At 42.3% G+C, this 27,851-nt stretch overlaps 1 protein-coding gene across 2 annotated transcripts in view; it reads left to right on the forward strand.

The window, feature by feature from the left end:
- RMI1 (RecQ mediated genome instability 1) overlaps nucleotides 1–27,851 on the forward strand; it is a 288,866-nt gene that overhangs the window by 210,339 nt on the left and 50,676 nt on the right. The window contains exon 5 of one of the 2 annotated variants that reach the window (XR_009519916.1): nucleotides 20,119–20,129. The exons of the other annotated variant lie outside the window; for it this stretch is intronic. The gene's annotated coding sequence lies outside the window, so the exon portion shown is untranslated. Of the gene's footprint in view, nucleotides 1–20,118; nucleotides 20,130–27,851 lie in introns of those variants that run through there. 2 annotated transcript variants of the gene reach the window in all.

Here is a 27,851-nt window from a genome sequence, read left to right on the forward strand (position 1 = left end):
ACTTCCAGCAGCACTTGCCCAGGAGATATCAGAATGGAATGCCATGCCTCATCATAGCTGGCTCTGACCTGCTGAAAACTGATAAATGACCACGAGCCTTCAGTGGCCTGGGGGACACCAGACCCTCTCTGGGCCTAACTGAAGACTTTCCTGACCAATAAACGATGGGGCTGTTTTAACCAACCGGGTACAGACCTATGGCCTCCTTTGAAGAGTTCTCAATCCTTAATTAGCATAACCTCCATGAAACCTTGTTCATTACACTTAAAAATTCCTGACTTTTCCCCCTTTGTTAACTTACCCTCTAGTGGTTATTTCCTTGCCTGGCAACTTTTCCCCCAGGCACTGATCATCTTTGTTTTCTCCTTTGATATGTAGGAAGTCAATTAAAAGAAGGCTTTTTAAAAATTAACTTTACATGCTATTTACATATGGGTGTCTCTGTTTGGTAAGGTGAGGGATGGTGTTTGTCGGGTTGGCAATTCCCTTCTCTATGCCTCAGTACCCTGTGACCACCCTCGTGTTGCCAAACAAAAGTAGGACAGTGGTGAACCAGGTTGCTGGGAACTTATAGGATCTTGGGGGAGCCTATTTAAGGAAAAGACTTTTTTTTTAACTTCAGCGAATTTTTATTTTTGAACAACAAATATTTATTTAAAGTGAGAAAACAGAATCCAACAAATTACAAACTCAAAACAAGTGAGAAATTACAGTCTCCTGGGTGAAATGTGTATGAAGTGTTACCTTTTCATATTATGAGCCTCCAAAGGAGCTTATGTAAGGGCAGGACCCTGAAACTTAAGCTTTATCAGCTTTGTGGTAAATCCCACTCTGATGACCACAGGCAGCTTCCCCACCTCTCAACCCCCCTCCCTCAGGAGTTCAATGCTTCCAGCTTTCTTTCCGCTTCCAGTTAAGAACACAAGGTTTTGTGAATTGGGGTTCGTGAGTTGCTTACGTATGTAGATGAGTCATTGGTTAGAACCTAGCCTTTTCCCTGCGGATTAGCCCCCTCTTTGGAAATTAACTTCTCTGAGCTTTGCTTTCTTTCTTTATAAATGTAATCAGAGGACTTGCAGGCTTGCCACCTGTAATTCTTCTGTAAGAGGGATCAAGTGTTGTGAGTGAAGGAGTTTTACGTTTCATAGCCCCAAATCCAGGAAAACTCCTGTGATTTTTGGTGTTGAGGTCCTAGAGGGCTCTACCCTAAGGAAATCCAATCTACAGCCCTCTCTCTAAAAAGCAAAGTAACCAATGAGTAATTTAACATATGGAAATTTAGGGTCTGCGCCTACAGACAAGTAATAATGAGTGGTTTTAAGAGATAATAAATAGCGTTTCCTCCTGGTTGATAGGAGGAGTCTCTTTGATGGCTGTTCACAGGATGCTTCCAGATACCTACCTGAGGGCAGATTCCGTACCTCCCATTGTCTAGCATTTTAAAGGGCCCATAGCCACTCCCTAAATGTTTGATGAATAAACACATATATTAAAAAACAGTCCCGTTTTATAGAAGTGGTATCTAAAAAACCATCTACACCAACCTTATTTTCTATTCTTCCCTTCCTTAAATACAAACAGCTTCTTCCTATTCTAGGATCTGGGATCTGGCCCTTGGGACCATCAAATGACCCCTCACTGGCAATTAAGCCCCTTTATTAAGGAAAAGCAAACGAATAAAGGCTTTGTATTTTCTGGTTTGCAAAAGCAGGCTGGCCCCAGGGTGGGGTTGGATTTCAGGGCCTAAAGAGGACCAGAGCTCAGGCCTGAGTGGCAAGGCCTAAAGAGTCCAAACCTGGCTCCTGAGGGGGCAGGATCTGGGGGCACTGCCGGTGTTGTGCAGTGGGCTGGGCCGGGGAGCCTGCGTACTTGGGAAGCCCATCCCTGGAAGAACAATGAGGGTGGTCACACGGCAGACGCACTAGCTCTCTGCACGGAGCAAGGGCAGCCCAGGAAGCTAATGCTGAGAGATTCCTCGCCCGCCTCTGGATTCTGTAAGCCCCTGATGATGGGAGGGAAGGGAAGCGCAGCTGGATTGGAAACGGGACTGACATTGGCCTTCCCACCAGGTCAGGAGAGTGGATACCTGAGAAAGATGGCATTTGAAAGAGGCAGTCAAAGGCTTGTGACACCACTCACATCCCTCCTGTGTGGAGCACGGGGACAGAGGGACAGGTGAGCACTTCCTACTTAATCAGGGGAGGCTAGTTGGAAGCTGCCTTGTAGTTTGGCAAACTACAGCTTGGAAAGCAATCTCAGAGGTGGTGGAGGAGTCTGGTTGGTGGCGAGTTGGAGCATCGGACACCCCTGGGGGGTATCATGGGCAAGGGGGATGGAGGTAGAGTGCGGGGGCGGGTGTGGGGGGGAGTTAAGCCCTTGGGCAGACACTTGAGTTTCGTCCAGGACTCAGGGAGAGGTTCTGGTTCATGCCTGTGGGAATGCGGAGGCTGTGGAAAACAGGTTAGGGAGCTGGGCACGGCCTCCAGGAAGCACCAGGTTATTTAGGGGTGCGTAATTATAATTTATGCCATAAAACATCCCGTGTGGCTTTATGCCATGGGAGCTGATGCCGTTCTATTCTGGCACTTTCAGTGCCTTTTGGGGGTTCCTCAGAGCCTATGCTCTTCTTGGGAGCCTTCAGGTCATCACTGAAGACCCCCTGGGAAAAGCTTTGCCTGAAGGTACCAGAGGATCTCCTTCAGGCTCAGTTCCGCCATCTTTCAGACCTTTATCCAGGGAGCTCTGGCATCCGTGCTCTTGGGTATTGGACCAGACATTCTAGGGACAGTTAAGCCACGTCCCTCCATTCCAGGCAGTCTCAAGGCCCTGAAGACACCCCAGATACCAGGGCCATTCTCAAAGTTTCCCCCACACTTGGACCAGGTGGTTGTGTGGTGATTTAGAGAACATACCAGGATGCCCCAGAAATCTGCATTTTATTTTTGAACAGGAATTTTTTTGAAACACTTGGAGGGCATTCCTTGATGCTGGGAATTCTGTAGCAGACAGACATGTCTTCTCTTGGTTTTCAGAGCAGATTTCCTGCCTTCGTGTGTGCTGTGGGGTGTTGGGCAATCAGGCTGGCTTTGTCACAGACCTTTGCAGCTGTGACTTATGTAACATTTCATTTCAAGAAATGGCATTTCTTTAAGATCCTGCTGTAAACTGAGATGAGGTGATAATGTGTTTTTAAAGTACTTAAAGAGAGATAGGGACTCAAGTGAGGTCACACGTGTTAAACGTTACATGGAGCTGTTGACAGTCTGCATTACGATTCTTGGCATTTAAATAAATTATGAGTGAGGGAAAAGGGTTCCATCAAGTCACCTTTTGACATGAAACTCCCAGCAGTCCTCTGTGTAACAGCCATGGCTCAGGCTTAGCAAAGGAGAGCCGTGCATTTGTGAGGCTTCTTGGCAGCTTTTCTCAGATTTATCATCTATACACAGGGAGCAGTTTCGGAGGGAAGGGAGTTTTGTTGTCATTTCACTCTCTTCTCTTTCCATCCTGCTTGGGATTCTACATCAGGGAGGGAGGCAGCCCAGTGTTTCTTTCCATTTTATGTTACAACATTTACCATCACACTGAGCAGTCTCTAGGTAATGGAGGGTTTCCAATCCTCAGCCCATGGCCTGGGATTTTGAGTAACATTGTTGAAAGTCTCATACAACAGAACATGTGAAATAAATTCTTTTGGAATGTGTTATGTTAGGTTTGAGTCATTTAGAAAAAGCAAATGTTCTTGTATGATACAGGGACATTTTTCCTTTCCATTCTCTTTCTTTAAAAAGAAAAATGTTTTCCTCTTTTAAATTCTTTTCTTTCTAATTAAATTTTTGGATTTATCAAAGTAGCCTATGAATCTAGTTTTAAAATTCAAATACATCGTCTTTTAAAAAAATCTCTCCTTTAAACTTTTTTTCTGTGGAAAAGCAGTGTATTTTAATTGAAGAAAATTTAGAAAAATGCAAAAAGGTCTAAAGGAAAAAATGTAAACCTAACGTGCTTCTGATAACATCCAAATGATAACTTCACCTCTAATTTTAAACATAAGAAACATCAAAGCCATAGGCTACATGTTTATGGTTGAACAATTGATTTGCATGATATATTTGTATTAAATAAAAGGGTTTTAATGACTATATATTTTAAACTTCCTAAATGTCTTCACATATTTAATATTCCATATTATACCATATATGCAAAAAATCATTCATATATCTGAATACTGGAAATCTGGAACAGGTCAGACCCATATATTTGAGTCAATGGTTTTTTTTCATACTTCTTGTTCGTCACCTTATTCTTTTTTATATAATTGAAAAAAATAATAGAATTTGGTAACTACTGTATATTTTAAAAGACTAATTAAAAGATTAGGTAGTACTAAAATTTTCCATCCCTCTTTACCCTGTGTCCTACTCCCCAAAGGCAAATACTTAAAAATGTTTTTAACCATTTATTTCGGTATTTGCTGCCATTTAAAGAATATGCTTGTGCTGCCATTTCTGGATTTATTGATTTTAGACATTGTCTCTTTGTTTGGCTGATGAGGATTTAAATTTCTTACACAGTCTCACTCCCCTGCTCCTCATCACACACAGTTTATCCCTTCTTCCTATTTTATTTTGTGTCAAAACATTGTTTTACAAAATCGATAAGCAGTGTTTACATTATTACGTCTTAGCTATAGAGCCAAATAGTGTGCTATAATTACGTCCCACCAGATCTGTCCCCCACTGATCAATTTCATTTTCCGGATAGTCAAAAATATCAGATAATTCATTAATTGATTCCTCCCCGTTGCAGATGTTGCTTCCAAAGTCCTCCGTCCTTCAGCTCCAAATTGGATGACGATGCTCAACATCTGCTGACCTGTGAGCATCTAGGGGCTACACTTTGCATCATCCTGAGTTTTTCTATGCCATTTTCCTGGTTGAATTTCTTTTTCCTGGATCCCTTGTCTTCTTTCTTATTTCAGTTCCTACTTTCTCTAGTACTTATGAGCTGTGAGATTTTGAACAAATCACCTAAATTCTCTGAGCCTAATTTCCTCCTTGAAAAAAATGCAGATAATAATAGCACCCACCTCATAAGAGTGTGGTGAGGAGTAAACCAATTAATATATGTAAAGCACCTCCAATAGTACCTGGTATAGAAAGTGCCAGATATGTATCTGTTATTATTTTGTTAGGACACTTCCTCCATTAACTTCCTTAAAAAGGGTGCATATGAAGTAAATTTTTGAGAACCTGTCTAAAAATAGTATTTAATCCATTTTCTTTGATGGATCATTTGACTGGATAGAGTTATAGGTTGAGAATAACTTTCATTTAGAATTTTGAAGGTATCGTGCCTTCTTCCATCTTCAAGCTATGTTAATTTGCTGGCCAATTCTTTGTACAAGTCATTGTTTTTCTCTTAAAGTTCATTTGGAAAGTCAATTTTCATGATTCTTTATTCATTCATTATGCAGAGAATTTTCAAGCTGAAATGTATTACCATTATTGTCATGATTATTCATAATTTCTGCTTCTCCACTTTTTTCATTCTCTTTTAGAACTTCTCTTCTTTGGATTTTGGACTTCCTGGGCTGATTCTCTGGAACCCTTATCTTTCCCCTCTTATAGTTCATCTTTTTGTTTTTCTTTCTGGTCCATTTTCGTGACTCCATCTTATAACATTTCTGATGAGTTTTATTTTACGTTTTGGTCTTGCCAGCAGCTGAGTGCTGCAAAGGCAGCCATTGAGTGGCCTGGGGCATCACTTCTCCCTCACACTATTTATGACTTGCTTGTTTATGATGGGGATAATCTGTGCAAGATTTGCCTAGTTTCATTTCTTCTGTCACTATTCTTTTGTTTTGCCTTTAAGTTGCAATTACATAAATATTGAAAATCATATGTGTGTTTTACTTAACAGTTGAAGTAATTGTGTAGAATTCATTTCAATGCTAGGACTTGGGAGAATTTCTCCAGAGGGACACCTTAGAAGCAAAATCTGTTAGGATGTGTAGGAGGGTGTAAATACCTGTGGAGAAACTTTTCTGTTCCTTCTAGATTTACCTGATACCTGAGGGGTCAGCCCCAGCTGTCAATGAGCGCTGCTCAGCATCTAGCAACTACACAGGCTTTTTGAAGTGGGTTCCAGAGGAACTTAATATTACCACCCCTTCCATTTACAAAGATGGCTGGCTGGAGAGGGAGGCAGACAGGGGGCAGCAGGATTCTTGGGATAGTAATATTCCTGTTATTGAATCAAACTTGGGTCAGCTCGCCTTGTGCAGTAAAGTCAATCTACTGACACCGGGTTGTGGTGAAGGAAAGTACAGTGTTTATTGCAAGGCCAAGCAAAGAGTATGGGCAGCTAATGTTCAAAAGACCTGAACTCCTCTGAGAGGGCATGCAAAAATTGCTTCTGAGGTTTGAGGGTAACCCTGGGACCTGGCCAGCAGGCCCAGATTGCTCCTGGAATTCGTGGAGTTTTCTCAAGAAGGAAAAGCCCTTAAAGAATTGTGCAGTTGGAGGTGCTGGGTAGACCCTCAGCTCACCCACCCAGTACCCATGGCAGCACAGCAGAGCAGGTGGGAGATTCCACTGTGGAAGCTAGGGACTGAGGATGTTGGGTGAAGGACACACACCTGGTCAAGTGGAAGATGTACACACTTCAAGGGGTACAGCACCTACCACTTGGGGTTGTACAGAAAGGAGAGGAAAAGCAATGCTACCATGTTCTGGCTATGAGTGCCTGGTAGCCCTTATTGCCTAAATAAGGACATGCTGGGTAGAAGTCTTCACTGTGGGACCAATCATCCAATAGACAGCACCACCTTTCCATGTCCACCTCTGCACAGAGAGCTGGCAATGGCCAGCGGAAAGGGGACTGTACCCTTCAAATGCGCGTGCGCGCGCACACACACACACACACACACACACACACACATATATCAATAAAAGCTGTGCTGGAACAGAGAATAGAGGGTGTGAGAAGGTGGGTCTAGCATTCCCTTCTTTACTTCAAGCATCTTCAAACAAACCTCTGGGCTGAGACTTTGAACTGAGCACTAATAATTATACTTCCTGAGTTTCACTGAGTGTTAACTAGAGAAAGAGATTAAGTTCAAACTGGATTTAATCATTACTGGACGATTGAGTTTAACAGATTGAGCTAGATTTAGTCTTCCTGATGTCCGTCAAAGAACAGTGAAACCAGCTTCACACTTGTTTCACTGAACTGAGACTCTTCAACCAAACTTGTTGCACAGAGAAGAGAATACCTGAAGGAATATTCAGCAAACTGTTGACACTGGTTATTTATGGGGATGTGTGTGGAGAATTACAGGACACATAACGTTTTCTACATTATGGATTATTATAATGATTTATTTTTATAATTATAGTGCTATTTTTATAATTATAAAATGACAACAAAGTATAATTAAAAAACTCAAAAGTTGATTAGCTTACAACCAACTAGTTTGATGTGTCAGCTGTACTTGCTGTGGGAGCCATTGCCCATGAAGAAGACTGGGAAAGTCCAGCGGGGCGGGACGTGAAGGCCAGTGCAAACCCATTACCTTCATGAGCAAAGTGATTGGAGGCGCTGGTTGATGATGGGTGGGCAGCTTCATATTCACACAGTACACATGAGCAGGACAAACATTTAATGCATCGTCCAAACCAGGGCATTTTGAGAGTGAGTGGGAACACTGATACTAATTCTGCTGGGACCTCAGTGTAAACCAGGACTGCCCCTGGCAAACAGGGGCATATGGTCACCCTGAGCATAGGGTATATGCCACGTGGCTGTGTTCTAGGAGTGGAGGTCACCTCAGGGCTGTACCCCTGTGCCCTAGAGAGGGTCTGGGCACCCTAAATGGTCCATGTAGTGAATCTTGGTGATTAAGAAGCCCTAGACTAGCAATGTCTGATAGAAATGTAATGCGACAGCCACATAAGCAATTACAATTTTTTCTAGTAGACCCATTAAAAAAGTAAAAAAGAAACTGGTGAAATTAATCTTAATAATATATTGTATTTCATCCAACATATCCACGTGGTAGGCAGAGTAATGGCCTCCCAAGATGTCCACATTCTAATTTTGCCACCTGTGGTATGTTACCCTATAGGACACAAGGGATTTAGCAGATGTGATTAAGTTAAGGGCCTTGAGATGGGGAGATAAATCTGGATTATTCTGGATTATCTGGGCCTGTTCTAATCACATGGATTGTTAAAAGCTGAAATTCTTTTCTGGCTGTGGTCAGAGAAGAATGGTTAGACAGATGGAATAGTGTAAGCTTTGAAGATGGAGGAAGGGGGCCATGAGTCAAGGACTGTGGGTAGCCTCCAGAAACTGGAAAAAGTAAGAAAACAGATTCTCTCCTACAGCCTACAGAGGAACACACCTGCATTTTATTTTATTTATTTATTTTTGCGGTACGCGGGCCTCTCACTGTTGTGGCCTCTCCCGTTGCGGACCACAGGCTCCGGACGCGCAGGCTCAGCGGCCATGGCTCACGGGCCAGGCCGCTCCACGGCATGTAGGATCCTCCCGGACTGGGGCACGAACCCGTGTCCCCTGCAACGGCAGGCAGACTCTCAACCACTGCGCTACCAGGGAAGCCCAGGAATACACCTGCATTTTAGTTCAGTGAGACCCATTTTGGATTTCTGACCTCCATGACTGTAATCTAAAAAATCGGTGTTAAACCACGAAATTTGGTAGTGATTTATTACACTAGCAATAAGAATCTAGTACAATCCAACATATTTTCATTTCAAAATTCGATCATATAGAAAGTAACAAGATATTTTGCATTCTTTATCTCATGCTGAGTCTTCAAAGTCTCACGGGTATTTTATACTTTAAAGCACAGCTCAGATCTCAATTCAGGTTCTCCTCATTTCAAGTGCTAATGGCCACACATGATTAGCGGCTACCATACTGAAAAGCACAGTTCTAGACCCTTACCTCCAGGATTCTGAAATCTAAGCATCCTTCTAGGGTAGCCCCATTTCTAGCCGGTGGCAGTTTACGTGTGTGTGTGTGTGTGTGTGTGTGTTACCTCCGTGAGCATTTAGGCTGTGCCTGTGGGCAGCGGGGCAGGGCAGGCAGCCTTGGCAGACATCCCAGATACCCCAGGGGGAAAAAAAGGGACAGGTTTTACAGGTCCTAGTTGTCCTCCCAGCAGGAACCAGCTTGCAAACTGATCTCCTGCTAAAGATCCTTTATCACTGCTCCCAGCCCTGCCAGCCTTGGCCAGCAGCTATTGCCGGGGTCTCCACAGAGGCCAGCGTTGACTCACAGAAGGTCCGCATTCCATACTTTTTTTTTTAAACATCTTTATTGGAGTCTAATTGCTTTACAATGGTGTGTTAGTTTCTGCTGTATAACAAAGTGAATCAGCTATACATATACAAATACGCATTCCATAATTTTTAATCAAAAATGTTTTATTCTAGCTTTGTTGAGTTATAATTGACGTATAACATTGTGTAAGTTTAAGGCGCACAATGATCTGATAGACTCATGTGTTGTGAAATGTTTACCACAATAAGGTTACTTACCACATGTTTCATCTCACCCTTTTATTGTTGTTGCTGTTGTTATGGTGAGAACATTAATGCTCTACTCTCATAGCAACTTTTCAAGCGTACAGTACAGTAGTGTTAACTCCAGTCCCATATTCCATTTTGATCTGCTTTCACGTGCACCTGCATTGGAGCAGACAGAGATGGTTGCCAGGAGGCTCTGATTGAAGATATGTCAGTGCACATTCATGCAAAGGGGAGCACAAGCATTCAGATCGTTCCTCCTGGCCTCTTCTAAAGCATGATCCACAGTGAGCAGGTGACACAAGGAATGGGCCAGCTTGGCTGCAGGACTAGGCAGCTACTCTCTTTAATTTGTTGGCATAGCCTGTCAGTAAAACCGGCAGAGAGCAGTAGGCGCTGTATTCCTAACTCCCCATGTAATGGCTCTTTATAATAGTAGATGTGCAAAAAGGTCTCAAGGGACATATTGCACTTGCTAAAGGTTGTGCTGCTGTCGCAAAGCAAGCAGAAAAAAACCCTCCTTCCCTGAAAAAGTACATGTTATTATCGCCTCTGATTACATTTCCTGGAGAAATGACCCATCACCTGGGCAAATAATCCTAACGTCCCTCTGCTTCTTCTGGGTCCCTGCTTCTGATTGTAATTCATTTCTCTCTGGCACATGTTGTTTGTATTTCTGATTAGACTCAGGTGAAGAATAGGGGGGGAGCTGAATTTATGGGTACAATTTGCTCATGTAATCTATGCTGTTGGTGATTCTGAAGTTCATGCAGAGGAACTGGCCTTCTAATTAAGAATTTTCACATGATCCTGTGATATGCGGATGGACAGTCAGCCCCTGAGTTGGGGGAACCTGTATCTGAGGGGGGTGGTGGTGTGGTGGGGGATGGAACTGTTATGACTAGAAAAAATGATTCATTTCATAGTTATGGTCTAGATAGGAAAGTTGCAACCCACGGCAAGCCTACAAAGTGCTATACACACAAATAAAAATTATTCATTGAACTGGATATGGGAAATTTTGCCAGGAAAAGTCTAGTCTTAATAGCACTGTGTTCTTAGTCTTAACCTGCCAACAGATTATAGCTCTGTCTCCCTTCAGTTTTAAGTGTGTGTGCGTGCGTGTGTGTGTGCATGTGTGTGTGGTGGAACATGATGATAGAGATGTAGCAGTGTTCTCAAGAGGATAAAGGTGTGAGAGCATGGAGCATTCTAGCTCTACATTTTTTCTCATCCTTCCAACTCAAGGAGAATTTATAGGTTCAATGGTGGTAAAATCCACGGCTGAAAGCTCTAGTCCTTTTCTAACATTAGTGGGTTGCTGCAAGGCAAGGTATGAGCCGACACTGGATGTCGTGTTCTGAGGTATAGTGTATGAGGCTCCTGGCTGAACTGCAGGGCTGAGGGATCCTTGCAGAGAAGAGCTTACTAGACTTTCTTCCCACCTCTTTGGGCAAATGCCCAGGGCCACCATGTTACTACATGCTTGGGGCAGCTTGGGACTACTTGCAAATCTGCTCGCAGTTCACTCCTTTGCCAGGGATACCTCAAGATCTTACTTGTAACCAAGTCATTGTACTTGGCATTCAAAGCCCTTCAGGATTGGCCATAACTCTCTTCTATAAGCTCGACTGGATTGCTTCTATGCCCCTTCCTGCACCCTGTGCTCCAAGCCCGTTAAATGACTCCTTCTTCCCCACACAGGTCCTCACACTTACCCACACAGTGCCGTTGCTTCCGCCTATTGTGTTTCAGAATGCCTCCTCTTTTTTACCTCCATGTGCCCAAATACTACACATTCTTTCAGACTTAATGCCTATGTCACCTCTCCATAAAGCCATGCCCCATCCCTCTCCAGCTCAAAGTTACTCTTCCTCTTCTGAACCCTGTTCCTTTTTCATGACAAATCTCTCACTCCCTTTGAGTAGATACTTATGTTCATGTCTCAGTTTTTCCTGCTAGACTGTAAGTTTCTTGAGGGTAGGGCCCAAGTGAAATTTATCTGCCCCTGAATGACAGCCTACACATAGCAGGTCACTGTTTGCTGGGTAAATGAATGAACACAGCATTGATCAAAAGCCATTGAGATGAGCTCTCTTGGAGCAGTGTTTGTCAAAGTAAGTTCCAAGGACCATTTACTTGAGGTGGCAACAGGAGTTTGTTGAAAAATGCAGATTCATGGACCCCACTAAGACCTACTGAATCAGAGTCTGTGGGAGGGTGATGCCTGGGAATCTGAGTTTTAAGTAAGATCTTTGAGAAGTCTGATCTTTGAGAGCCTCTAGGGAGTTACAAGGTATGTTCAGCCTGGTTGGGTCTAGGTTCCCTAAAATAAGGATCTAGAGAGTGAGGACTGGGGAGCTAGTAAAGTTCTATTCTATTCATGTGCCAGAGAGGGCATCTGTATTGGCTTTAAAGCTGGGAAAGGCAAGCTGCAGTGACTTTTGCTTATGATTTGTGGGGAGCCCAGCATCTAAAGCAGGGAATCCTTCTAAGTTGGGGAGAAAAATATATCTCGGGGCAGACAGTTTAATCTGTGTGTGCCTATCAACCAAAGCGTTGTCAACAGTTGGCTCCGGCTTTGGAGAACTGTGTTAGAAAACTCAAAGGCCACTGGTTTAATGAACAGAATTGGGTGTTTACTTATTGGGAAAAAAATTATTTTAAGTGAGTAAAGCCACTGAAGAAAATCAGCCAGACTTTAGACCTCAGGCTGGAAAAGAAACTCAGTTGGGATGCAAAAGAAAACACGATGCACCCAAGTGAATATTTTAAATGCTTATAAAATTTTAATAGGAAATGGGAAATGGATTTCTGTGGACTTCAGTTACTATGGCCAATGGGTAACTAAGGAAATACTCTCCTCTTCCCTACTGATTTTTTCCAGGTGATTTTAACCAAGTATAAAAGCCATCAAGAAAAAATGTAGCACGCCTAGCTACATAGGGAGAAAAGCAAATAAAAAGGCAATTCACTCTTTACATAAAAAGCTTTTTCCTGAAGAAAAGTAGTGTGGTGGTTGATGTGGTCAAAGAAGGCAAAAAAGGGACAAGTACTTTTAAAACTATGGCATAACGGGGCTGCTGCTAATATTTAGAAAGAGAATTATAGGAGTTGAGCTGCAGAGAGAATGGCTCAAGGTTGTATTTTCAGCTTTTCAACAGGTCAGAGGTAGCTAACGAGGGGCTGCTGGCAGGACGGATGGCACGCTTCCAGCTGAACTGGTTGTCCAAGCTTCTTGTACTAAAAGCAGGGACCAGAGGTGCCTTCTTGGAGTTGAAGCAGCAGGTAGAACAGCCTCTAGGACCCATTTTTCTAAATACTGTGTTCTTCTTTTTCCTTTTAATTTTCAACTTGATGTCCATTAGGAGGAAAATTTACCTGATTGGATCATTTAGTCAGAAGTTATTGAGCTTCCACTTGGCCAAAGGCTGTGTATCTACCAGCCATGCAAGAACCCCCCTTTTAACTCTGAGCACTCAGAAGACCACTGCAGTGGTCCCAGGAGCCCTTTCAGATTTTCTTTCTACATAGTAGGAAAGACAGGAAAACTTATTGGAGCTGCCCCAAGAGTTTCACTTGAACTGGTCTAAATCTATTATATTTGCTTGAGGCCAAATTCTGGTAGTCTGTGTTGGGGGGGCGGGGCGGGGGGTTGTGGAATGTGGTATTTATTTTCTCTCCCTCTTACACCCTGGGCTAATTTACCTTATCCAGGTTAATTGCACATTTTTATTATTCTAGAAATAGGCCATTCTGGCAGTCAGACAGAGCCACCTCAGCTCTGAGTCATCACGTGAATGTTTTGCTCAGGGGCACAGAGGTAAACATATTCAGAGCCATCTTCCTTCTGAGGCTTTCCAGTTGTACTTGCTTAAAGGATTGACAAATTCTGGTTTTTCCTGCTGTCTTAAATACTGTGCCACTCTCATCTTGAAAAAGCAAGCAGCAAAGCAGTACAACCTGTACCGTACATGGCTAACAAGAGTACCAGGTCATCCCTGTTCCTGGTGGGGGTGGGTGCCTGACGCTACCTGTACCTGAGAGGGCCCCATTTGATGTCCCCGGTCTAGCAGTGAACTCAGCAACCATGGATCAACAAACAACCTCAGTGCACGGGGTCATTGTCACAAAATTATGGCCCCCACGTTGCAGAGTGGGACTAAAGTAGGTAGGTGGGGAGATGGGATCCTATCCTGCCATTGCCTAGTTGCTGTGATGGTACACAGCTCACAGGATTGCAGCTGAAGCAGGTACTTAGATCAGGCTCCTCTGGGGAGGATTAAATCCAGTTCTTGTTTCTGAAGAACTTGCGTGTGTGAGCCTGGCGTTGTAACTTTGACTAATGACTGTTAAAAGAGAAATCAGAGTCCTCGATCTCCTGTAAGAGCTCTTCCGGAAAAAAAATTGCGCGATACCACTGCTGACTTTATCAGTTGTTTAGTCTCACCCAAGTCCCTGGGACTCGTGGGTTTACAGCAAGCTGCATTAATGTCCATCAATTACTTTGGCAAGTGGAGGACACTATGAATGCCCTAATATTCACTTCTTCCAGCTTCGATCACTAATCAAAAGTCTTGGCATTACCTTCCCCACTCACTCTAACCCTGCTCTTAGTCTCAGACTTGTGCAGTCTGTTCTTCCCTATTTGCTTATGGTATGGTTTTGGGATCAGGTTATTAGCTACAAAGGTTTAGACTCTCAAAAATAATTTGCCAGTGTAACACCCCACAGATTACTTCCCGGTTGGATGAATTAAGTTCTTGTCTCCCTTAATCCAGAGGGCAATCCCAGCAACACTAATGGTAGGCAACTAAGTGTTACCTGTCCCCTGGTGTGGTGCAATATGCAATACATCACAGGTCCTCTGATGGATGCTAGCCAGGAAGTGTTTGTATCTAATCCTTTGGATCTAATTTCCAGTTTACAGGGAATATGGAGATGGGAGAACAAGCTTAATGGCAGATGGCCTAAGGAAGCAACAAGGCAAATAAATCCAAAGGATAGGACTTCAGCTAGATAACTGGCCTGCTGTCTTCAAGGACTCAGTGATGTGTAACAAGAGATGAGTGTCCCAGATTAAAAGAAAATTAAAGAGCATAATAATCTGATATAACGCATGGTCCTGGATTGGATGCTTGGTTAGCTAAACTAGCAGGAATGCATTTTGGGTACAGTGTGGTGGTGGAGGGAGGTGGTTGAAAGGTATTAGCTTAGAATAAAATTTATGTACATGGAAAGATGAATTATTATATATATATGTGATATATATGCATAGAAAGAAAGTGTGGCACAATATAGATATAGGTGTTAATTGTGGTAACCTTGGGGAATAAGAATATGATGTTTTAATTTTCCCATTTTTTCCTTATTGACATTTTCCATTTTTTCCAGCTTTATTGAGGTATAATTGACACATAATATTGTGTAAGTTTAAGATGTACAAGGTGATGACTCATACATATATATGTTGCAAAATGATCTAATTCTTTAATAGTGAAAAGATATTGCTTTTGTAATCACAAAAGGTTGTTAAAAAGAAAACAAACCAAGAACTGCATTTTTGGGCAGTGATAATAAAAAGGGTCGGGTAGGGGAAGCCGGGTCAGCCAAGCTGCTTGTGGGCTAACACAAAGGATGTGGGACTACGTCCTGGCCAGCCTGCGGCTTATCAGGAAGTCCCCAGCAGAGATCATAACTCTACAGTCACGTAGCCCCACTTTTCCCATTTTGAGGCGCAGGTGAACAATTTAAAATTTGTCACAATATAATTGAATGTGCCGAGTGACTTCCCACCGACGATGAATTTTGAGGGTTGGGGACTGTTGGGATAGAGGCGCAGGGCGGGAGCCTCATGGGAGGGGCTGGGCTATGACGCCAGCCTGTGTCCGCTGGCCATGCCTTGATCTTGATGGGATTGATCTTGATGGGAAGCATCTCTTCAACTTGCAGTCTTTATAGCTTTGCATATCATCTGGTTAATTCCTCAAGGCCAGCTTTTACCAGTGACACTTTCCCTCGTCAAAGCTTTTCCTGAGAGAATTCTGTAGGAGGCAGATGGATGACACAGTTTTCCACCCAAACAGTAAATGACATATTAGCTGAAATAACATCCAGAAGTTCTCTGCTTTACCTAATGAGTCTTTTCTCCCAGGCAGGTTAATGATATTGAATGACACTTTCTGAATATTCAAATGAAGGGATGGTGGAACAGCTTCTCTAATCCTGTTTTGATGGTAAATACAGGACAAGGAAAAACAAAACTAAAAATGAAGTGAAGAAGAACCAGAGGGTTATATCTCAATAAAACTGGGGCAAAAAATTTACTCTTAAAATGAAGCCAAATACCTAAAAAAACAAACAAACAAACAAAAAATTACTCTTGCAATAAATTACCATAAAGAAACAGAAAAAGAACGAACCAGAAGGGAAAGATAGCTCACAGAACAATGACTTCAATCATAATTTGCAAGGTCACACCCGCCCTGAGCGAGGGAGGTGGAAAGGCCAAGTGTACACTCCATTCCTTAGTGAAATCAGTTAAGTTAAAATCGGATCATCTGGCCTATCTAGCGGAGTCCCAGGACCTAGAGGGACTAAGCTGGCAAATTTGCTTCCAAACGTGTGGAATATGGATGGCCATTATGTGCAGGCTATGACTTAGGGTGAGACTGATGTTTCTTACAGAATAGCCCTGTTTGTGAAAGGCTGTTTGCTGGTGTGCGTGGCTGGCTTTTTCACCCTCAAGATGTGCAGCTTAAATTAGATAATGAAAAGAAACCTAAGTGCATTAAAAAGTAGAACTATGGAGGGAGAAAACTGATGTTTACCTCTCAGGTTGTTCGGCATCGTTTTCTGGCGATTCAGTGTTGACACTCAGGATCGCCCACCTCAGCACGGTGACATCTCTTAATGCTGTTGAACTCCTTTTTGCCACTGGGCTAAACATTACGACTTCAAATGTATTAGCTTGAATTATATGATTTTTGTAGGTCAAATATGTCTGAATGGCAGCAATTTCATGTAATTTAATCTAATAATTGGCCTTTTCCCTTAGAGGAGCGGAGACATGAGTTGGGAGACAGAAGAGTAACTTACCAGTGGATGCAAAATGATTAAGAACTGGAATTAAGAAGGCTTTATTTTGAAATCAGTAACGTACACATTAGTAATACCTTAAAGTTTTTCCTGACTGCCTCCAATAGGTGATTCTTTTCCTAGATGAGCCATCTGGTCGAATTTATAAACCACAGGGGAAATCGACCCAATGACTATATGCAACTCAGTTTTATCCCAAAATATTATTATCTGCCTTGACCACCCACCTTACTCCCAAGAGCTGACTCCGGAGGTTTTCCAGAAACAAGTCCACCCTCACACAACCAAGATTTACGCCCATGGTAGATATCTGGCAGAACATGGTGAAGCTCTGACGGCAAATCCCAAAGAAGAGTTAACGTTGGAGCCGCTGCAGCAACTCTGGCACAAATATGCAGCTTCCGAAGGTGACTGCTCACTTAGACGTGTAAGCGCTGGTTGTGCTTCTTTTAAAATCAGACCCATTACTTTATAGTCACACCTCCTGAGACAGGCTCAGGGTCTCCGGTGTCCCCGGAGAGGCATTTTGCTCCTTCTGCCTGAATTTTATGTAATCTCGTATCCCAGTGGAGTGGCTGTGACCTGGCAGGTTCTTTTTCAAGTTCTAGAAAGACTCACCCCTGGATCATCTGTTAGGGTTTTAATTTTTGGAGGGTGGGGGGATTACCACTGTGATCATGATGCTTCTCAGTTTTTGTCTTAACCGCTGCTGAATTTCTAATATGGACCCAGCTGAAGTGCTGGAATCACACAGCATGATACTGGACTGGTACTTTCTCCTCTTGCAAGTAGTTTTTCAATTCTGTGGGGTAAAGGACAATCATGACTTTCCTGGCACAATTAAACGAAAGATCTAAATTAGTCCAAACTATCCTGAAAGTCAGATGACAAAAGTTCAGGTCTCAGTTCTGAACTGACTTTCTGTGTTATCTTAGGCAAGTTAATTAACTTCTGGCAGTACTACTTTCTTCACTGGGAGAATAAGGGCATTAAAGTAAATAATCTCCCAGTTACCATCCAACTCTAAAACAATCCAAGTCTGTGTAAAACCTTGTATATTGTTAAACTATTAAATTATTCCATAGTCCTTACACATTCACTTTTGTAGAAAGTAAAAGGGAAGGTAGCTCAGAAACAGGTAGGTTAGTAGGAAAATCCAGGTTTTAAAATGTTTATGGTAATTGCATAATATGGAAATAATTTAATGTTAAAGATATTTTCATCTTTATAAGAAAACATTATATAAGAGAGCTCTGAGGATTCTGGAGGATGGCTCCCAACACCTAAAGTTTCTCAATTATTTTATATGTTTGAAAATTGGGATTCATGTAAACAGAAGTAGTCATATATGTTGGAATAAGTTCATGGTCACCTTGAGGTTCCTTTTTGTAGGTGAAGATCGATGAGGTGCCCATTTTACTGTCTGGAATAAGAGCTGAGCATTTAGGCAGAAGAATGGCATGTGCAGAATATTGTCACTAACTTAGGTTTAGGGCTGATGTTAACTGGATTATTTCATTTGTTGTCTTGGGTGTCAGCGACCTGCCCTGATTTGCTCCAGCGTGAAGTTTGGGCTTGAGCGTCCTTGCTGGTGACATTCTGCCACCTTGTGGCCAGCAGTGGACTTCAGCATTGTGCATTGTCCCCAAAGTGTGCCAGGGCAGAGAAGCAATATGTGACAGGTGTTTCTAGCCTTTGGGATTCCAAGCACAATTCTGTGAGTTCTGTTCATTATTTACAGACTCTTCTATTGATCATCAAATGTTTGTGTTTCATCCCAGCCCTAAAGGAGAGTCAGTAATCCTTTAACTCTTCAAGCTTACATCAGCTCACATAGTTGATGGGATGGCAGAAATAAAGAGAGGTTTAAGTTTTGGAAATGTCTGATCTGATCTTAGTTTCGCCCCTAAATAGATTCTTTTTTTTTTTTTTTTTTTTTTTTTGCGGTACGTGGGCCTCTCACTGTTGTGGCCTCTCCCGTCCTGGAGCACAGGCTCCGGACGCACAGGCCCAGCGGCCATGGCTCACGGGCCCAGCCGCTCTGCAGCACGTGGGATCTTCCCGGACCGGGGCACGAACCCGTATACCCTGCATTGGCAGGTGGACTCTCAACCACTGCTCCACCAGGAAAGCCCCTCCCCTAAATAGATTCTTGCTTCAAGGAAGCCCCAAGTCTGGAGTTGAGAGGCCAGGTTCTTCCTGGTTCTGCAGATTAAAAGCTGTTCATTCTTGGGAAGACCAACTCACCCCTCCATGCTCAACCAACAATTACAAGGCTTTACCAGGGTTGCCGCATGTCTGTTACTGCACATCACAGCACCAGTCTGTGGTAGGTACTAGTTTTATCCTCATTTTATAGATTTACTGAGATTCAGAGACATTGAGTAACTTGTCCAAGGTCGATCAGACAAACCTCAGTAACACGAGTCCTCACAGGGAACCCCTCAGCCTTATGCCTGTGAAATGAAGTAAAAACACCTACTTTATTATACACAAAGCAGAAGTAAGATCAAGTGAGATGATAATGCAGATGAAAGCTTTTTTATTTATATTTATTTATTTATTTTGGCCGTGATGTGCAGCATGCGGGATCCTAGCTACCTGACTAGGGACTGAACCCATGACCCTGCATTGGGAGTGCAGAGTCTCAACCACAGGACCACCAGGGAAGTCTCCTGGAAGCTTTTTTAAATGAGAAAGATCTACCCAGTTGTTGGCTGGCATTTTAAAAAATGATCATTATTACTATTATTATGCATGATGTTGAGATTGTTGCTAATGGCAAGGAAAAATTGTTTCCTCAATGGAATAGAAGAGTAACTTCTTGGAGAGGAATACCTAGATCGATTAAAAAGTTATTTGCAGTTGCTATTAATGATGTTCTCTAATGCTCTCATTTTCCTGTCTGCTGCACAGTTTCAAATGAAGTTGATCCTAATTAGAGATTCTGTTTGTGGGAAATGAATTTGTTTGTGAATTCCATATATAAGTGAAAAGGTGGCTTTGGGCCGCTGGAGGATAACTAGACTGGTGTGATAAAATTTTGAGGTGTTTGCCTGTAGCTGCCTAGGGGAGTTGGACAGTTAATTAAATGGGGGAAAATAGATGTTCCATCATCCTCTCTGAGGGATCAAAAGGAATTCATTTTGTGTTCTGTTTCTGTGGGACTTGGGTTACTTGCAATGACCACAGATATACTCTCATATCTCTACTTTACCAATTTAAGTGCAGTATTTGCATCATGAAAACAAGTAATGCTCAGGGTAAAAACCACCAAACAAAAAACAACGTATCCTTCTATTCTCAAATCCAATGTTGGGTAATAGGAAAGCATACCTTAACAAAACCTAGCCAGAAAGTATAAAGGTACCACATTGGATGTGAAGCATGTAACCATCTGGTTTAGGTAGCACATGTTCACTACTCATTTCCCACACTGTCTCACAAATCATTCCTTCAACAGGATAGAGCCAGAAAGGAACCCAGGTTGGAGAGCAAGATCCTGCTTGAAATGCTGTAAAATCAATGGAGCAGGCATGAGGCTCCATCAGGAAGCATCTCACTAGAAATTTTGAAAACGTGTCTCTGTGACTTTGGCGGTGTCTGCCCTGCTGCCCCTAGCAAAAGAATGTTGTGTTGGAAACCATTTTAGTTTCCTTTACGGGATACAAACTGCTGACATTTGCTACTTTGTATTCACAGTTGGGACACATGACCCATAAGTTAAATATTTACATTTTTTGTCCTTGTGTTTTTCTTTTAGTAAATGACTGCTTTACTTGGCTGTATTTTATTCATTATCTACTTGTATTACGCAATTCAGAGATATGTAGGGACTACAGATGGAAAAATCACATACTGAGTTCCTCCTCCAGTGCACACAGACACACAAAAATTTTAACAGATTTGAAATAATCTATAAAATTTAAGTTAAAATAACTTCAAGGGTGTTTTAAGTAGAAAATATCATAACAAGAAAGGTTGGGGTACATGGAAGGGAGGACATATCAATCCTGACCATTTCTCATAGGTGATGGTGATGCTGGTGGTAGACAACTTGGATGTGGGTAGAGTTTGGTTTTTTAAACCACCTTCTTATCCTCCCACCTGTTATCTCTCTAAGTCCTACCTAGAGAGTGTTTGTGAGGGATGGGAAAGAGAGCATTCAATCTAGCATACTACATAAATGAGTAGACAGGGCAATTTCAAATCAAATTACCTACACTGGGATTCTCCTGGCCTGTATTGAAGAACATCATGAAACAACTGTTTCTACCGTAAGAAAGTTGTGGCAGTTGTTGTTATTATATTACATGATGGATGCCCTCTTTATGGACTCTTAGGATGAATTAATTTGTTCTTAGCAACAGGAACAGTTGTGTTTCTCCTGAGCAATTAAAAAAATAAACGTTATGACACTGAGATGTGTCTTTAAAAGACTTATTGTCGCACTGACCATTAGAAAGTGTGAAGCTAAAGTTGCAACTTATTCACAGCAAATATATAAGACTATATGGTATTTATTTTTCTGCTAAGTTTATTTCTGGCTTTGTTGTATGTTTTTATCTTTTTTCCCCTCATTTATGTTAGTAGTAAGGATTAGGTTTGGCTGTGTGGAATGAAAAACCCCAAACACCAGTGACTTAAACAAGAAAGAAGCTTCAATTTTCTCAGGAAGAAGTTTGGGTAGGGCTTCCCTGGTGGTGCAGTGGTTGAGAGTCCGCCTGCCGATGCAGGGGACACGGGTTCGTGCCCTGGTCCGGGAAGATCCCACATGCCGTGGAGTGGCTGGGCCAGTGAGCCATGGCCGCTGAGCCTGTGCTCCACAACGGGAGAGGCCACAACAGTGAGAGGCCCGCGTACTGCAAAAAAAAAAAAAAAAAAAAAAAAAAAGTTTGGGTAGGTTGTCCAAGTTTGGAATGGCAGCTCCACCATCATCAGGAGCCCGGACTTCTAATGTGTTGCTCTGTCATTCTCAACACACGGCTTCCAACTCATGGTCCAAGATGGCTACTCTCCCCATTATGTCTGTGGCCAGTCAGCAGGAAGGGACACAACCAATCCTCCCTTTTGAGGATACTTCCTAGAAGTTGCATAAACAACTTCCATGTACATCCCATTGACCAGACCTTAGTCATATGGGTACACCTAGCTATAAGGACAGCTGGGAAATGTGGGTAGCCATGTGTTTTAGCTAAAAATGAGGACTATTAATACTGCAAAGGAAAGGGAGATGGGCTAATAGGAAACAAGTAGAAGGCTGTGCTAATTTACGTTATTTTATGAATCTTTGTGAATTACTTTAAATTCTATCCATACTGGGACAGGGGTAGTTATAAGTAATGAAGGAATAAATAAGTTTACATTCCTTAGAAGGAGGATGGATCTTGTTATTGCTTATGTTTAACATCTCAGAACCGGTCTTTGATGCCGTGGAGTTCTTCAATAGTTTCTGTAATCCCAACTTGGGATGCTCAGATCACTAAGGGTTGGCAAAGGTAGGACTGGGGAACTTGAGCTATTGTTTTTAATCTCTGAAAGCCTAATGAGCTATATACGTTTCACCTGAGCTGAGGGGTACTATGTACGTCTTTGATTAAAAGGGGGAAAAATCATTATTCAATATAGCTATCCCTTGATATCCTCAGAGATTGGTTCCAGGACCCCCAGCGGATACCCAAATCTGCGGATGCGCAAGTCCCTTATAGAAAATGACTGGTACTGTTGGCAGCGTATCCGTGGGTTCTGCGTCCGCGGATTCAACAGCCTGCGACTGGCATTGGTTGAATCCGTGGATGCAGAATCCCAGGATACGGAGGGCTGACTGTACATGCAATTTGTTGGTAGAGAAATATCTTTCAAAGAGTGCGGCTCTTAGGGAGTCATGGTGATGTAAGAACATGACAAAAAGGAACAAGAATGGTGAAATGTTTTGGTGCTACTGACCGGAATTGTTTTTGTATTGAGACTTTAAAGTTATATAGGTACCCTAGGGCAGTAGTTTTAAAACTTCAGTGTGCCTAGGACCTTAGGGACATGGTTAAAACTGCTGGTACCTGGGCCCCACCCCCAGAGATTCTGATTTGTTACCTTGGGGACAGCATTTTGACAAATATTGGACTTAAGGATGTTAATTGCCCAAGGTTAAACATTTCTAAATGGAGTTAATTAAACTTTCCTTTGAAAAAGAACATGAACAAGTCACTAAAAAAACCACAGAATTTGCTTTGAATACTTTATTTTCCAGGTTTCTGAAGGGTCCAGCGTTTCTCCTCCCTGTGACAATCTCTTTCGTGAAGCTTGACCCTCAGACCAATTGAGCACAATTGAATTCCTGCCTAAAAGTTAATGATTTGATGAGGGCTTTTAGCACTCTCTTGCAGCTCTGGACACCTGACATGCTGGGCACCAATGGGCATGGAGAAAGCATCCTTAGGTTTTTCCTCACCATGGCAACCAGTGCACACTGATCTATGTCTGTCAGTTTCCAGGCTGGTGACTCTACAGAGTCACCTGTGCCATAGCAACAGGCGAAAGCTGCAGCTGACTTTGGCGTTTCAAATGCTCTGGATACAGCATTTCAATCCCAGGTCCCAACTTCTTCCTCTTTGTAGTTTCCTAGTGAGAAACTGTTTGACTCCGGGACTTGGGGGCCTGAGAGCAACAGGGTGGGAGAGGGGATTCTGGGATGTGAGTGATATTGGTTGCTGATGTGGAGCTGTCAGAATTGGACAGCTGTCAAATTGGAGCTGTCAGCTGAACCAGCAGGAAATAAAAAGTATGAATTTTAGGGGAAGGGGGGGAATCACATACATAACAACAGCTTGTAATTTTGGCCAGGAAGTGAATTACAAGTTCTTCACTCCATGTAAAATATCAAGACACAAGGAAAATCAATCATCCTTGCCTTTGAGTGTTTGTGGGGGGTTACAGTAAAATTAGGATGGGAAGGAGAGAGGGATGGTAGCCTCGAATTTTTCCAGACATTTTACTATAAATTTTTTTTCAAACATACAGCAAACTTGAAATAATTTTGCACTACTTAGATTCTACTGGTAACATTTTATTTTACCTAGTTTAATCACATTATTCACACATATCCCTCTATTCTCCATCAATTCACACATATCCCTCTATTCTCCTACTTAAAATTTTTAAAAATATTCTGATTATTATGTCCTTTCTTTCCTTCCAGCACTGGTGTTTATTACCCTCCTTTTTTTTGTCCTCATTCACCCAAAGCCATAATCTTTAGTGATTATGACAAAGAACATGATGATGATAAAACAAAAATAGCCACCATGAGATTGAACATACGCTAAATGACAAACTCAGTGCTAGCCACTTATCTTACTATCTCATTTGTCAGAATGAGAAGGAAGTATAGTTATCTCTCTTCTAATGATAAGGAAACAGATTCTCAGAGATGTGTGGCTAAACTAGAATTCGAACCTGGTCTTGCCTGCCATTTTTGCCTTGGCAGTCCAGTTTCAGGAGAATAACAGTCCTAGAGATTCCCTTTCAAACTGGGTTAGTGAGAAATTCACTAAAATTACTATCAAGATCATTGCTAATGTCACTTTTTGCATGTAGAGATATCTTTAGTTCAGAGTATAATGAAAAGGCTAATCTGGGAACCAGGATTATCTGTGAACCCTCTGGGTATCTGCATTTCTTTGCACAGGAGTGAGGTAGGCAATATTTTCCTTCTCTTCATCATCATTGCTGAAATTTATTGAATTCCTCTATGGGCCAAACACCGCACGTTCATTTGATTCTCTAATCTAATTCTTCGGGGTAGATATTATAACCTCCATTTTAGAGACGGTGGGGGAAGGAAAGGATCCTTTCTTCTACCCTCTTGGGTTCTGTGCCTGGGGGCCATGAATTAAACACGTAAAAGACAGATTAACAGAAGAAGAAATTTACTTTGCATATATATGGGGGCTTCAAAAGAAAGAAGAAGAAACCCAAAGAAGTGGTTAGACCCGGGGGCATGTATACCATCTTAACAAAGAGTGATAAACTGTGAAGTTACTAGACAAAGGAAGTGGAGTAAATTGTAGGAAGTAAATTAGCAATAAATTGTGCTTCCCGGGGCAGTACATTGTGGGACGGTAAATATATAGGGGAAACTAGTGGAAGAGAAGAATTATAGATTTATTATGCAAACTCAAGTTGGTATTTTCTCCATTGATAAGAGTTGTCTCCAGTGATTAAGGGTTGTCATCATCTTCCTGGTGTAGGAGGAGACACTTTTACAAACAGAAATTTATGCCTTGCTTTTAGACAGAAAAGGGGAGGGCAGAGAGCTAATTGCTTTCAGCTCAAAACAATCCTTACACAAAAGTGGCATCTTTTAGGGTAGCATACCTTGATCCCCTTCAAAATCAAACAATTGATCCTTACTGGAGATAGATCAAGGGAATAGAACGGAGTCTATATAAACCCCAATACATGGAATCTTATTATGTGTTAAAAGTGATATCTTAAATAAATGGCGAAAATAGAAACTACCAGTATTCAGTAAATGAAGTTGGGACAACCATCTAGCAAAAATGAAGTTAGAGCCATATATCACACCACTTACCAGGACAAAATTCAAATGGATCAAAAATTTAAATATGCAAAGTGAAACCATAAAAAATTTACAAGGAAATTACTTTTTTTTTTTTTTTTTTGACCACACAGTGTGGCTTGTGGGATCTTAGTTCTCCAACCAGGGATTGAACCCAGGCCCTCAGCAGTGAAAGCGCCAAGTCCTAACCACTGGACTACCAGGGAATTCCCAGGAAATTATTATTATTATTATTTTTGTGATACGCGGGCCTCTCACTATTGTGGCCTCTCCCGTTGCAGAGCCCAGGCTCTGGATGCGCAGGCTCAGCGGCCATGGCTCACGGGCCCAGCCACTCCGCGGCATGTGGGATCTTCCCGGACCGGGGCACGAACCTGTGTCCCCTGCATCGGCAGGCGGACTCTCAACCACTGCGCCACCAGGGAAGCCCGGACATTACTTTTTGACTTTGAAATGAAGATGGATTTTTTTATGACACAAAACCTAGAAGCCATAATTAAAGAAATCAATACATTTAAACGTGGAGGGGAAAAATGTATGCATGGCAAAAAAGCACCATAAAAAAGTAAAAATACAGGGCTTCCCTGGTGGTGCAGTGGTTGAGAGTCCGCCTGCCGATGCAGGGGACATGGGTTCGTGCCCCGGTCCGGGAGGATCCCACATGCCGTGGAGTGGCTGGGCCTGTGCGTCCGGAGCCTGTGCTCCACAACGGGAGAGGCCACAACAGTGAGAGGCCCGCGTACCGCAAAAAAAAAAAAAAAAGTAAAAGTACAAATGACAATATGGGGAAAATATTTACAGTTCTTATTGCAGATAAAGGCTTATTCTCCCTCATAGATAAATAGCACCTACAAATGTCTGAGGAAGAGACAACTTACCCAATAGAGAAACTAATAAAGGGTAGGAATAAAGTATTCACAGAAGAAATGCAAATGGCTCCTAAACATACAGAAAGATTCTCAGCTTCATTAAGCAAGAGAAATATACATTAAAAAACACTGAGGTACCATTTTCTTTGCATTTTGCAAAAATTCATAAGTTTACTAAAGCACTGCACTGTGTTTGGCTGGTGAGACTATCAATCAGTCAAATCTTTATGGAAGGTAGTTTGTCAATGTCTTTGAAAATTACAAATGTACATGACCTAAGTTCCAGCAATTCCATTTCCAGAAATTTCTCCTACAAGTATACTCACACATAAGTGAAGCGACATACGTGGAGGCTATTTACTGCAGCATTTTGGGGATGCAAAATGTGGGATAGAACATAAATAGAAAACTACTAAATAAATCATAGTAAATCCATATGATATGTACAAACGAATGAAGTTTTTATATAGTGATTTAGAAGGAGTCCTAGGATATATCATTAAGTGACAAAGAGCTAGGTACAGAACAGGTGTATAGTATGCGGCTATTTGTGAACCATCGGTAGGTACAGGGAGTTGACTCTACTCCGTCTCCCTGCAAAGGAGAACCCATGGCTGCTCTCCTGGGCAACCTGAGGAGATAGGACACACAATTCTGGATCCTGCTTTTGCTGGAAATTGCTGGCCCTCCCCTAACTGGGTGAACAGACCGAGGCCCAAGGACCAATGCAGTGCTCTCCCATCCCCTGCCATCAGCTTGCCCTATATCCAGCGGAACTGGCAGGAACCCTACTTTTTTTTTTTTTTTGCGGTATGCGGGCCTCTCACTGTCGTGGCCTCTCCCATTGTGGAGCACAGGCTCCGGACCCACAGGCTCAGCGGCCATGGCTCACGGGCCCAGCCGCTCCGCGGCATGTGGGATCTTCCCGGACCAGGGCACGAACCCGTGTCCCCTGCATTGGCAGGTGGACTCTCAACCGCTGCGCCATCAGGGAAGCCCAGGAACCATACTTTTTGATTTTCCATGGGCTAGGACTTTCTTCTTGCTGGACTGGGTCTAAGTGGGGTTGGGAGTTGACATTCAAACTTACTTTTGTTTTATTCGTACCCAGTTAATCTGTGTTGGCAGTACAAAAGCCCACTCAAGACATAGAGAAATCACTTTCAGTTTCAAGTATGGAACTAGAAAATTCATCTTTAATCAGATGAAGATAACCTGGTGTGTCATTTGCCCAGGGTTTTTACAAAGCTGATGTCACTGTTTAGTGTATAAAATCCCACACAAGCCCAAGTTCGCTGTCATGTTTCATTTACCTTCTTGATTGCCAGCAGAATCTAGCAGGTGGACAAGCTTTATACTGTAAATATGTCGTCCATTCAAAGTTTGATCATTTGGCTTTGCCCTGAGACTTAGCATTTATGTTGGGAGATAAAATCTCTATGTGTCTCTAGCATTTTTGTATGTCTTACAAGGAATTAATCATGAATTTGTGCAAAGATTTGACTACAAGAATATGTATTGTCGATGTGTTGGTAATCATGAAAAATGGGAAACGTCTGTAATAGCCAACCGTAAGAGATTGGGTAAATTCTGGTACAGTGATACAGTCAGTGGGATGCACAACAGCCATTTACAAATGATGATGTAGGAGAATACTTAACAACATGCAAAAGTGTTCATGATATATTAAGAGGGAAAAGCTGGCCTCAAAGTAAATCACAATAGTGATCTCATTTTGAAAGTCTTAAG

This window comes from Delphinus delphis, chromosome 6 (genome assembly GCF_949987515.2).
Source record: "Delphinus delphis chromosome 6, mDelDel1.2, whole genome shotgun sequence".
Lineage (NCBI taxonomy): Eukaryota > Metazoa > Chordata > Mammalia > Artiodactyla > Delphinidae > Delphinus > Delphinus delphis.